The sequence below is a fragment of the Pleurodeles waltl genome, chromosome 12, assembly GCF_031143425.1.
Source record: "Pleurodeles waltl isolate 20211129_DDA chromosome 12, aPleWal1.hap1.20221129, whole genome shotgun sequence".
Taxonomy (NCBI): Eukaryota; Metazoa; Chordata; class Amphibia; order Caudata; family Salamandridae; genus Pleurodeles; species Pleurodeles waltl.
The window spans coordinates 639,952,980-639,966,892 of NC_090451.1; positions in this window are offsets into that span (position 1 = coordinate 639,952,980).

Sequence of the window (13,913 nt, forward strand, 5' to 3'; positions counted from 1 at the left end):
AACAGCAAAAAAATAATCTCTGGTCATGTACGGTGAGAAGATGGGTGTTATCCAAACCGTGTGAGTTGTCCAGTAGGACTGCAAGGTGGGTTTCTGCCCTAAACCCATTTTGAGCCCAAGGCCCAAAAATAACCAACTCTGGCAGCGAAGTGGGAGTCCACTGTCTTGACTAGAATGGGTCCTTAGAGTGCCCCCATGCTCCCTCTGAAATTGTTCTGCACGCAAATGTGTTTGCTGAACAATTTGCTGAAGGAAATCAACATCCAAAAAGAGATGGACTTAGTTGACTGGAAAAAAGTCTACCTCCAGTATTTTCTATGGGAAAGTGGAGGAGTATCAGAGGTTGGCCATGTGTAATGCTGGACTGACTAAAAAGTGTAAATTTCTACAGAATTTTAAGTTGAAACAAAAATGCAGCTTTCGAATACCAAAAAGTAGTAAGCTCATTGAAAAGTTTCTTACCATTGTGAATCTAGCTCTACGAGTCCCAGGATGCAGAGTGCTTTTTATTGAGAAGCGAGGACTAGTTGAAAATGGCTCATTTGACATGGTAGAGGGAGAGGGACAGGGTATGTGTCTGTGAACACAGCCAAGACTTGGAGTGCAGCAGATGGAGCTGGAATACGCTATTTAAATATAAGTTTGACACTCAGTTTTAAAATACAGAATTCTGGGCAATCTTTGTAACCGTATCATTGTGCAAGCCTGTGCTATAACAAAAGTAAAGTCATTGCCTTGTATCTCACCAAAGACAGGAGATTTAATCAGAGTTAGACTGGGACAAACAATCGCCAGGCACCAAAATATAAGTGTCAGATAGTTACAAAAATAAGAGAGGGCCTGATTTGAAATTGGACAGTTTTAAGCTTGTAAAGGCATGATGTATAGCTGTTTTGCAGAGTACGGAAGACTGTACGCATTCAAGGGCGCAGTATCAATTGTGCAGCTGCACTGAGGTCAAGGTGTGTTAGGGGCCAGGGCACCCGAATGACTACTGAATGAATAAGTTACTTACCTTTGGTAACGCCTTATCTGGTAGACTATCTATCCCAGGTTTCTTACCTTAGAATATTCCCCAGGCGTCAGACTGGATCTGGCACTTTTGGTGAGCAATACCCATGCCCATCAGTAGGTGGTGGTGTTTAGCTCCGCGTGGCGCAGTCGGCCTGGTCTGCGCCAGAAGTGAGGCGCACTGTGCTTATATGTGCCACCCCAGCACACTTATGTTGGTTTCTTTTGCAACTTTCCGTGCCAGAAGTATGGAGCCACAAGGAACACTTACCACTGGTATAAAAATATGTGGCCCTTATAGAGATTAATCCTTAATTCTATAATCCGATCACAGGCACGGCTGATGGGTGGCTTGGTAAGGAATCTGTGGCTAGTCTATACCTGATAAGGCATTGACCAAAGGTAAGCAACTTGTTAATCTGATAGAGTCTTCTATGTGCAGAATCCTTACCTTAGGAGAGGTACCAAGTAACATCTCCCTGGAGGTGGGGCTGTGATCAGGATTATACTAACAAGTCCAGAGCAACTGAACAGGCAAAGTGACCGTCACGTCGGACTCGACTATCCACTCAGTAGTGCTTCGTATAGGCGTTTAAGGAAATCCACATTGCTGCCCGACAGATAATCTAGGACAGAAATTCTGTGAGCTAACGCAGTGGTCTCAGCTTTGGCTCTAGTAGAGTGGACATGCAAACCATCAGGTTGTTGCTTTGATGCAGAGAACTATCCATCGTGGGATTGTCCAAATTGTTCCCTTTCTTGGCTATGACATAACCTACAAAGAGTTGATTGTCCACCCACAACTCATGAGTGCAATCAAGGTGGTATGGAAATGCTCTTTTTGAGTCTGGTCGGTGAAGTCTCTTCTGTTCTTCAGAGGGGTGAGCCAGAGTGTAAAAGATAGGTAGAGTGATGGACTGGCCAAAATGGAAAGAAGTAACCACCTTCGGTAAGAAGGATGCTTTAGTTCAAAGAACCAGTTTGTCAAGGTAGAAGGTGAAGTATCCAGGGTGCACAGAGAGTGCCTGTAGCTCACTTACTCTACGGGGAGATGTTAGTGCCTCTAGGAAAGCCATTTGATGGTCTGAACTCTGAGTGGACAATTGTGGAGCGTCTCAAAGGGATTGCATATCAGGAAAGTGAGAATGAGGTTGACGTCCCACCGGGGCATAATATAAGGCGCCGGAGGAACACATGGTGAAGACCTTTCAGGAACCTCTGTACAATAAGGGATTTGAAAAGAGATGGCCGATCTGGCAACTGCAGAAATGCTGAAATGGCAGAATGATAACTTTTGTTGGTGCCCAAAGCAGAGCCCTTTTGTGCTAAGATAAGAATAAGCTAAGCAAGAGAACCTCGGAAAGGGGTGTGGCTAGGGGGTCAACATGTTTGTATGCACGCAATGCCACAAACTTTCTCCAACAGCACGCATCTACCGTCTTCATGGAGGGACGCCTGGTTGCCAAGATAACATTGCAGACTTTTGGTGGAAGGTTGAAAGCTGTCGACTGTCGGGCTCAATCTCCAGGCATAAAGGCGAAGCGTTTTCAGGTTCGGGTGGAGAACCCTGCCCTGCTTCTGTGACAGAAAATCTTCCCAAAGAGGCAACCTAATTGGAGGACCAATGTTCATGCCCAACAGCTCAGGATACCAGACTCTCCTTGCTCAATTCGGAGCCACAAGGATGACTTGGGTCCAGTCATTCTTGATCTTCTTGAGAACTCTGGGCAGGAGTGGTATTAGTGGAAAGGCCGGAGCTCTGCTCGAGACAAAAAGCATTTTCGAGCGAGAGCTGCCTTGGAAGATCTAGCACGCAAAACTGATGACATTGCACATTCTCAGTGGAGGCGAATAGCTCTAAGGATCTCCTCACTCTAAGAAGAGACCTTACGCCAGGTGGAGATGCCATTCATGATCCGCTAGGCATCAATGGCGGAGTTCCACTCTGGCATTCAGAGAGGCCGCCTGATGTTTAACCACTAGGATATGCCCTGGTGTTCCAGCCATACCCAGAGATGCAAAACCTCTTGACAGAGAGTCCACAACTCCACCCAGCCTTGTTTGTAGCAATATCACCAGGTGGCAGTGTTGTCCGTGAACACCTGTACCAGCCTTCCCTTGATAGAAGGAGCATAGGCTTTCAATGCCAACCAGATCGCTCAAAACTCTAAGAGATTGATGTGGAGCCCAGATTCTGCCAAAGACCAGAGTCCTCTGATTTCCAATGGTCCCAGATGGCCGACCCAGCCCACGGATGATGCATCTGTGACTATAGTTAGCTTTGGTTGGAGAAGGGAGAGGTGTCTTCCACTGACCCAATCACAGTTTGTCAGTCACCACTGCAGGGCTTTTGCAGTTCCCTCAGATATGGACCGAGATGGAGAGTCCCCTGATGATGCGCGTACTGGGACTTCAGGTCCCACTGCAGAGCCTGCATATTACAACAGGCGCCATGTCCCTAAGCAGGATGTAAGTGGCCAAAAGGCCCAAAGTCTCAGGGTCAGTCCCACCGAAATCCAGGACAGAGGCTGAAACATTGGTATCAAATCCTGAATAGCCTGGACTCACTGCTCAGGAGGATAGGCCCAAAACTGCAGTGCGTTCAGAACAACTTTGAAGAAAGGCAGGTTCTTAGAGGGAGTCAGGTGTGACTTTGGCATGTTGATAGTGAACCTCAGCGAGTGCAGAAGGTTCACCATAGTCTGGAAGATGGAGACAACTGCCTGTGTTGAGCCCGCCTTCAACAGTCAATTGTCGAGGTAGGGGAAGACTAGAACCCCTGACCTCCGGAGGTGCGCTGCAACCACCTCCATCACTTTTGTGAACACCTGAGAAGCAGAGGTAAGACCAAATGGGAGCACAGCAAAACGAAAGTGCTCTTGGTCCATTGTGAACGGCAGGTAATGTCTGAGGACAAGCAGGACGGGTATGTGGAAATATGCGTTTTGCAAGCCCAATGCTACCATCCAGTCTCCAGAGTCCAGGAAAGACAGGACCTGCGAGAGTGTGAGCATCTTTAATTTCTCTTTTTTCAGTAAGAGGTTGAGAAGGCCAAGTATAGGATAGGACGAAGGACTCCATCCTTCCGGGGAACCAGAAAGTAGCGGGTATACCAACCAAGACCTACTTCTGATGCGGGCTCACCTGTCTATAGCACCCTTGGCCACGAGAGCTAACACTTCTTGATGGAGCAAGGAGAGGTGGTCCTCCATAAGCTTGTTGTAAATGGGTGGCATGGGACAAGGGGTGGTCACAAAGGGCAGGGAGTAGACCTGTTGGACAAGCTGCAAAACCCAATGGTCGGATGTTACTGTTCTCCAGTGGTGTTGGTGTATCCTGCCCCTCCACTGGATGACCACGATGGTCAGAGGGCAAATTAAAGGCATTTGTAGGCTGTAGCTGCATGTGGGGTGGTAGACCGGACCGACTTCTGGCTACCTATCCTATATTTGTCTATGGTAATCGCGTCCTTGGCCTTGAAAAGATTGAGAAACTTGCTGGCTGTGGTGGCTGAGCGTGTAGAGATGAGGTTGAAAACCCCTTCAGTGGCCATAAAAGGAGCAAAAGGCGGACTGGGGTTGGCAAGGGCCATAGAAAGGCCCAATGACCTGGTCATAGCCCTACTGTCCTTAAAGTGCACCAGCGCGGAGTCCACCTTCCCACCTAACAACAGGGAACCATCAAAGGGCATGTCATGAGTGAAGCTTGGACACCCCAAAAAAAGCCAGTGGTTCTCAACCAGGTGTGGCGCCTAAGGGCCACAGATGAAATTGTCCTGCCCAGCAAGTCTGTCGTGTCCAGCCCACATCTTATGTAAACATGGCTGCCTTCCTCCTATCAGCAATTGCTTCAAAGTGTATGGCTTGGGCCTTCTTGAAAGCATGGGCCGCACCTGTGCAATAGAGTCCTGGATCGAATGGGATAATCAGCCCAAGAGGCACCAGGTGTTCCCAGACTGCAGTGTCAGGCTGGCAGAAGAGATCATCCTCTTGGATACTTTTTCCCTATCTATTGAAGTGGCATGGAATGTGCCGGGGTTAATTTTGGAGGTGCAAGCCTGAGCCACCAACCTGGGGTGGGGCACTGGTTTAGGGAACTGGGGTCCCCTGGGTCAGGGCGAGGGTGTCCTATGCACAGGAGCTTCTGTGCATGGTTTAGACCAGGCCCCAAGTAGGATGTTGGTAAGGGCTTCATTATATGCAAGTAATGGTTCTGTGGGACTTGTCAAGCTGTTAGTCTGAACTGACACTGAGGGTAGCATAAGGTCCAGGGCCTCAGCTGCCTTCCGAGCCATCATTGCAAAGGAGGCACTCTCCTCTGTAGCTACGGTTGGGGGAGAGACCAAGCCAGTGTCTGGAGAGGTGTCCACTCTACTGGCGTCCACCAGATCCACATACCAGGTGTCCAAGGTATCTCCTAATGTTTAGTAACCATAAGGGTCCACAGACCCCTCCCAGTCATCACCCAATTCAGGCCTGACATAGTAATAATGCGCTGGCTCCGGTACAGGGAGCCTTCTCCCGGTTGGCGCCGGCATCAGACGATGCACTTCTGGCTCCTTATTGGAGTCAGGAATGTTGATCGAGGTGGCACAACCCCTATGTGTCTGTGGCACCATGAGTGACAGCACTAGAGCAGCGGCGAGATCACTCAAATGGTACCACTCCGGATCTGTCAGTGGATCCCTGGGGCTAGACTGGCAGTGGATCCCTGGGGCTAGACTGGCAGTGATGGCATACCCACTGACAGAAGACCAGTAGGGGCCACTCCTGAACCAGTCAGGCCCGAGGGTGCTCCAGACAGATCGGGCCACCCAAAGTTCTTTAAATTGGGCAGGGGTTGCTCCGGCTCCCCTAATTCAGAGAGGTGTGGAGAGACCCGAGGCGCAGGCTCAACCACAGAGCGAGGCCTCTAGCGCCAAAGGTCCAGCGACTCTCATGAAGGCTTGCACGGCAAAGTTGATGAACTCTTCAACGGCTTACCAGATGACATGGAATGGGATGGGATGATGATTGCCAAGTACAACTTTGAGAACAAAATTGGGACCTTCCTCGTGACCGAGATCTGGAGCATCGTGTAGTCGTTAGATGTCGGGTGGCAAGGAGCATGAGGGATCACTCTCCCACTGCCTTGGGATTCATGACACGGGAATGTCTCAGCATTGTGATCTCACTCAAGACACCAGAGACAAACCATGTGCCGGTCATAACAGACATCTGTCGCGGTCAGGCACCGTGTGGTTTAAAACCTGCCTTTCTAGTGGACATCTTGCACACCAGGAGACAAAGTCACAAACATTTTTCAACAGATGGTTGAAAAAAGGGTCAAAAAGTGACTATCACACAACTGCTCACAACGCCTGGGGAAAAGTCTAAGATAAGGAATCTACAGCTAGAAATCTATCAGATGTTACAGCTTAGCCATTGTGTGGAGGCCCACTTACCTGTTTGCACCAGGGGCAAAGACAGCATTGCTGCACAATTACATGCAATTGTGCTTGCTGCAGGCAACGTTTGTTGTAGTATCAGGGAAATCAACAATATAAAACTGACACAACAGTCCATAAAACAGGCCCACAAGCAGCATTCCCAACCTCTGCAGAAGGGTTGCAACCACCATCATCACCTTTGTGAGCACCGACTTTGCACCAGAAAGGCCAAAGGGTAGCATGGAGAATTGGAAGCGCTACCTGAAATCGCAGGTAACGCCTGTAGTATGGGAATGTGGATTATGCATCTTGTCCAGCGCTATCATCCAATGAAATTTGGGCAGACAGGACTTGGGGGGGGGGGGGGGGGACGACGACAAGGTGAGCATTTTGAAATTGTCCTTCGGGAGGAAGAATTTCAGTGGGCAAAGATTTAGAATTGGATGAAAGCCTCTGATCGTTTTGGCACCAGAAAATACTGAGAGTAGCAACTAGTACTGACCTCTAATACGTACATCCTCTCTATTGTTCCCTTGACCATGAGAGCCTGAACAGGTCTGCGCAGAATGGATAAGCGGTCCTCTGGGAGTTGTTACGGCTCTGGTGGCATGTCCGTAGGGTAGCACAGGAAGAATAGGGATTATCCATGTTTTACAATCTAGAGCACCCATTGGTCTCACATGATACTCGACCATCTGAGAAGGTAAAAAGTGACTCGACCTCCTATCGGGCAATCATGTGTCGCCATGGACAAATTAAACCAGTTTTGCTGTGAGAGCAGGAGTTGGGCTTTTGGTTAGTGTGTTGCCCTGGGACCATGAACACTGCTGGACTGCTCTCCAGCCTCACCCATTTAAGGGCTGGAATGCATTTGCTGCTGAAGCATGTATTGACACTGCGTCTGTTGATATCCCCTACCATGGCTTTGAAATGGCTGCTGTGGTTGGAGAAACTGCGAACGGGTTGGGCTAGACCTTGTTCTTGACTCCAAAAAGTTTTGAGCCATCAAAGGGCATGTCCATGAGGGACTGCTGCACACCTGTTGAAAAGCCTACGGTGCAAATCCAGGCGTGGTGCCTAAGCACCACACTAGTCCCGACTACTGGATATGGGTCTGACGTTGGTGATGGCATTGAGGCTCAGGCTTAAGTCCTTGATTTTGGTGCAGCAGGCACCCTTAGACATTGCACAGTATCTGGATCTGGTGACACTGTGCTTGAGGGAGGGGTCAACCTCAGGTGAGGCCTGAGTGGCAAAGTCAACATCAGGAAATAATTCATCCCGAACCCTTGGGACCTGAGGGTGCTCCAGTGGGATTCGAAGGGTACTGAAGATTTTGTTTATGGCTTCTTTCAGCTGACCTAGCTCATCCACTGAGGCTGTTCATCAAGGATGGAGGTCAACTAAAAGCCCTGGAGCCATTCAGGAGTCTGCTCTGTGGCCTAGAAGCACCAGGGCGTTGTGGGACTTCAAATGATGCAACTGGTAGGATGCTGTAGAGCAATGATTAGATTTCTTGTGTGTTTGTGATTTTTAGAACTTACCGGAGCTTCACGATTTTGATGCTGATTGGTCGCAGAAATACAAGGGCATCTGCACCTTCGATCAGGAAGATGACAAGTTTGCCCTTGGTGTCACGGATGGCTTTCCAGTTCATCCTAGTGCAATAAGAACATAACTGTGGTTGTACTCCAGACAGCTGTTGTCGTAGGGCCCATACATGCTCACTGTAAGAGAATTTTATAGAGGAAAAAAAAGTCTAGCACTGCTGGCTCCGCAACTGAAGGCACAGAAATACATCAGTTGATAGAATGTTCTGGTAGCACAAGATCACCTGTAGTTGTATACTATTATTATATTTTATTATAAGCCAGAACGCCACTATTGGGCATCCTTGAGGCAAAGGAGATGATAAACTTTTTCTTTCACTCTCAGTTGGGTTTCATGTTTAAAGATGAAATACGTTCCCATAGCAAAAACGTGAGGCATCACAAATTAAATTCTTCACACTTACCCCGCCATAAACATCACTGAAACACAAACATTTGTAGAATATGTTGAGATGTCACAGTCCACAAATCTACAACACAGTCAAAAATGATAGTGCTATTAAAAGACTCCACAGACACCAATTATTTAAAAATTGGTTACCGGTAAGTGCTTTCGTGGATAAGACAATCTATTATGTGCTCAAGCACTTTTAGCTAAAAAATCTAGTTATGTAGGGATAGTTATGTATATAGCGCAAACTTAGTTAGGATGCAACAAAGTGCTTAACAGTGGGTGAGGGCTCAGGAGTACCATTCAAGGTTGTTATGGAGCATTTAGTTGGCATATGTATCTTGGAAAGAATATTGTGAAACACTAATATTGTGTCTTAAATATCATAATGTCAAAAATATTGTGGGCCAGATCACCGCAAGAAAAACTTTTAAAAAAACATATTTATATCACTGTTAAAAATACTGTTGTGTGTTATTTATATTGTTAAAGTGTATTTGTGTATGGTTTGTTTTAATATATTGTATCTATTTTAAAATATGTATATAATAATTTTAGATGCAGTATGTTGGACTTATAGAGGAAAAGGATGGGGAGTAATTTAAGTTTTTAAATTAAGTTTGTGGTCTTAATTATTTTTCATATCTATGTTTCATACTATATTCTTTTTAATTAAATATTTTTTAAGTTATAAAATTCAAATTTTTATATGAAATGGTATCTCAATTACTTCGTTTTAATATTGTTAGATTTGTTTAAATTATCATAATATTTTGTATATAATTTATTTGTTCCTTGATAAAATATTTAATTTAATTTTTAATAAAATAGTTTTATATAATTAATTTTAACATGCTCGTTTTAAATAAGTGTTTTTGTACTTTGCATATTTTATTTTTTAGATTGTATGTAATGTAATTTTATAATTAAAAAATGTATTTTTTAAGCATTTTTTTTAAATAAAAGACCTTAAATTACTTAGTTAATATTTTGAAAGTTATAGTAAATATTTGTTTTTACTTTTCATATTTTGGTAGTACCCTACATGTTTCGTTTTTGGGGATAATTAGAATGGATTACTGTAATGTACCATTTTTCAATATAATGTCTATTATAATTTAATGAAGACGTTCTCTAATATGGTTCCATTTAAAGCAGGAACTGTAACTTTGACCCACCCTTAACATTCAACACTTTCCCCAATGGTGAAGTTTAGAGTTGGAATAGTAAATCCAAACATGTCCAAGTACAACACCTTCCCAAATGTGGTTACGTTTGGAGTTGGAATAGGAAGTCTGCCCATACCCCCAAAGGCTTCCTGCTAGATACCCAACGTTTGTTGGTGACAGGTTCCTTGTCTGCTTCGAGGAATGACGGCTGCAACAGCATAAACGAGCATTAGTAAACTTGCACTCTAGAGTGGAGTGGGTAATACTTATGAGAAATGAGACCTATGAGATTTTAAAAACAAATTCCTCCAACAAATCAAGAATTTCGGAAAAACAATGCCAGAAAAACAATTTTTCTACAAAACGTTTTACTGTTTTATTACGTTTTAAAAACACAGCAAAATGCAAATACCTCTGGAAAAAACGGAACTTTTTTGCTCTATCCAATGGGTTTGTCAAGATGCAATCTCGAGACTGGGGAACAGCTGAATGAAACTTTAAAGCAGTTTGAATAGTTAAAGAAAAAACGTTCATTTCTTCAAGTGTGTTTGCAGGTATTGCAGCTTCTTTTGACATTTCCCCACTCATCATCCTCTGGTCCATCTGTTCTCCCGTTATTGTTGTTGCGACTCCTTTAATGTTTAAATGTCATAATCTGAGTGGCTCACTTACAAAGTAACAGAAAATTTACGTAATCAATTTATCCGTGGATGAGGTACAGGAAAGTCAGAGGCAAATAAAGCTCCCTCCCGTGAGCTCTCAAAATCCACCCTATATGTATTGGCATTCCACTGCATGTTTCTGTCACATACTCTTGGCCTCCTTCCCTATTATGGCCGCCAGATGGTCTATAATTAGTAATAAGGTAGTAAAAGCGTGCAATTAAATAATAATCCACTGCACATGTTCAGAAACTTATTACACAAACTTGCAGATGGCCACAGTGAAGTAAACCACAGGAACTACAAAAGAACATAAGTGAGTGCACTGACCTGTGCCACCCCTGGAGCCCAGAGCGGAATCAAACCTTCAAAGCACCCCGATTCTTGGTCAGCGTCTAGTGGTATTTCCTGAGGCAGTTTGGGAGGTAGAAGTTCAGTTTCCAATAATTGCTCATTTATTAACCACATTGTTGTGAGTTCATTCCTAAAGTTGGAAATGCTTGCTTAATCACTGGTCTCACTATTGAGGGATCCAGTTCGCAGAGCTCTTCAAAACTTTATCCACCCTAAGAACGTTTACCACTTGGGTGACTATTCAGTTTCCGTAACCATTAACTTGGCACCTACAGGTACTACTTCTGACAAGGGTGACCCATATTTGGTTTGTAGTCACCCTTTACAGGGTGTTAATCAAATTCAGCCTCGGAAGTGATGCTCATGGTATTGATGTTTCTTTTGTAGCATTCCCCTGTAGTTAGTTGTATTGGGTGGGAAGAACAATTGTCTGTTCATTTGCTATCAATAGCTAAGACACTGCCTCTGAATGCAAGGTTTTTTCAGGCACCACCCTCATTCTTTCCGTAACTCTTTCAAGGTGTCTATGCTGCAATGCAGTGCATGGGAATTCAGTTTATAGTGAATTATTGTTTTTGTTTTGTTATGTACAAGTAGGGGCATTAGAGGGCAATCTTTGCCCTGATCCAACGCTGAACTCTGTTGTTGACGGGCTCAGTTATTGCAGTTATTTCACCTTTTGGGGTCCACATCTCCAGTGTATCCGGGCCAACAGGAACGAGAGAAGTAATTCTAGTGCACAGTGACAAATGCAGGTGGTTCCTAAACCTCTGGCCTGGGAAAGGAAAACGCTCAAAAGTGGCAACATTGGGAAACGATAAAGCACAACTGCTTAAAAAAAAAAAAAATGGACATACTGCATAGGAATAACTGGCTACACTGAAGGACAGGGGAGTTATCAGATATGATACACAGGAGAGAAGGAACTGCAAATAGGACGAAGTGGAAGCAGTTACTTCCTGCGAGAACCAAAGCAAGTGAGTGAGACCATGAACTTAAAGAGGGGACAAACAGGAAAATAGCGTTCAAGCAAAAGCTGCTCTGGGCTTGTGTAAGGGAAAGGAAAACTGCAAAACTTACAGACAGGAAAAGGGCAAAGTAGGGTATATTCAGGGCAGGCAGAAGAAAGAACGCACCTGGAAGCACAGAGTGTAAAGTACAACTATCTGGCTGCAGGGCCAAGGAAGAAAGGCAATGCGAATATCAACTACAGTACGATTTGTCCCCAAACAGCTGCGGCTGCCAGAGGGCAGGTAGGCAGAGAGTCCGGCATGCATAACATTTTAAGCAGAGGGACGTCTTGGTGCATGTGCCGCTTACCTGCGTGGCTCTGGGTCCCATGCACCCCACAACTCGTTTCTGACCACTTAAAGCTGACCAGAGAAACTAGATCCAGAAGGGATGCTTATAGATGGCAGCTTGTTAGCAGCCTATTAATTAGGAATGCATTATTAAGTATATAACTAGGATAGCAGTTTTTTTAAAGTGCCAACTTTTGGAAAATCCAACAACTTTAAGAGATTTGTGTTGCAGGAGTCAAGGTCAAAGTAAACGAGGTGGGAAGAACAACCTGAACTTTGTATAAGCCACAGAACTGCTACCTAGAGATAATGGTTGATGAAATGCCCAGGACATCAAGTGCTGTTGGACAGTGATTGTTCTAAAATGAAATCTGAGATGCAATAAAATGCCAGAACCAAAATGTTTAGTATATATCTAGTTACCTTTCGGAAAAGAATGTGTCATGGGAAACTGTACCGAAAGACTGGGGCTACACTTACATTGTGGATAAAAGAAGCAGACCTGTAGGGAACATTCTTTTCTAGGATCCAGTAAGAGGTGAGTAGAACGTATGTGTGGTTGGGAGTGCTGTAGGCCACACGGTCAGCGTCACAGGGAAAGGTTGAACTCACAGATCTGGAAAAATGTGGGATACATTTTATCTACTACAGCTTTCAAACCAATGCTCCTGCCCAATATCCAAGATTTCTCAACTTATGACAGCCCAAAGACGTCACCCCTAACAGAACAGCAATCTTATTCTTTAAATTTGCCACCAAATTAATCTACACTCGAACATACGTTGGGCTCCACTGTCTGTAGCAAAGTTAGAAAGGGGAATGAGAAGGGCTTGAATGTCGACACCAGCAAGTGTTGCCTTTGTGAAGGTTTGAAGAAAACGATTCGGCACTTTCCAAACTGGTGTAATGTGACTGAGTGCACATAAATGCACTGCTTGAAACCTGTACCCAGAATTACCAAACTACTGAAATGAAATCTAAAAATAAATAATTTAAGGCAACGACAACAGAATACTCTGTCAGTAATGATATGTAAAGCAGTGCACAAATGACTTCAAGTCCTCTCACAGACATCAAAGTTTTTCGAGATACAAATGAAGTGACAGATTTTTCTAGCAGTAGGTCTAGGGAGACGCAGGACCTTCAGAGAAGAGGGATGCACAGAGAGAACAGTGGATTCAGAAACTCTGCAGAAGAAAGAGTCTGACAGGATCATAAGGAAAAGCAATAAATGGAGGGATAAAAAGGCACAGGAGAAACTTTGATGTAACATAAAAAGGCAACAGCAATTAAACAAATATTTTCATTTTGGTGAGTTGGGGGCAGTTTGGCCTAAGAAGGTTGAAAGCATTCCAGGGTTTGGGGTAAGCTAAAGAACAGCATGAGAGGGATGGAGAAATAGAATAACTCTGGCTAGAATATGGGATTGTGCATGGAGAGACTAGCAATGGCAAGTGCACTGAATTGAAAGCTAGATTCTAGTGCAACACTTCCAAAAATAGATAAGCACAGAGACAGATTTTTTCATGGCTCCTTGCAACTGTTTTGTAACTGTCCTTTTCACTTTTTTCCATATTTAGTATTTACTTCCTACATTTAGCAAGTCTAGTTAAATAAATGGCATGAACATTTAATTCCTTCCTTAGCCTCACAGCTTAATAAAGTAATCCTTCTATGTGCTCACTATGGATTACAGGATCTACCAGACTTTGGATGTCACTATCAGAGCTAGATATAGAGGTGCAGGTGATCAGGCATGAAGGTGTGGAGGTCAGAAATACCTTTCTCTATATGAAGGCGATTCATATGTAATGAAAAACAAAGGGTGTGTTCCTGTTATGGAGGAATTTCCATTCAATTACATTTGTGAAACATTCAATCGTCTTAAACATAGACAATATAATCCTCCTAAACATACAGGCATTGTTTTCAAACATGGTCACCAGCAGCACCACCATATATGGGTTTTAATGAAATCATAAGATCT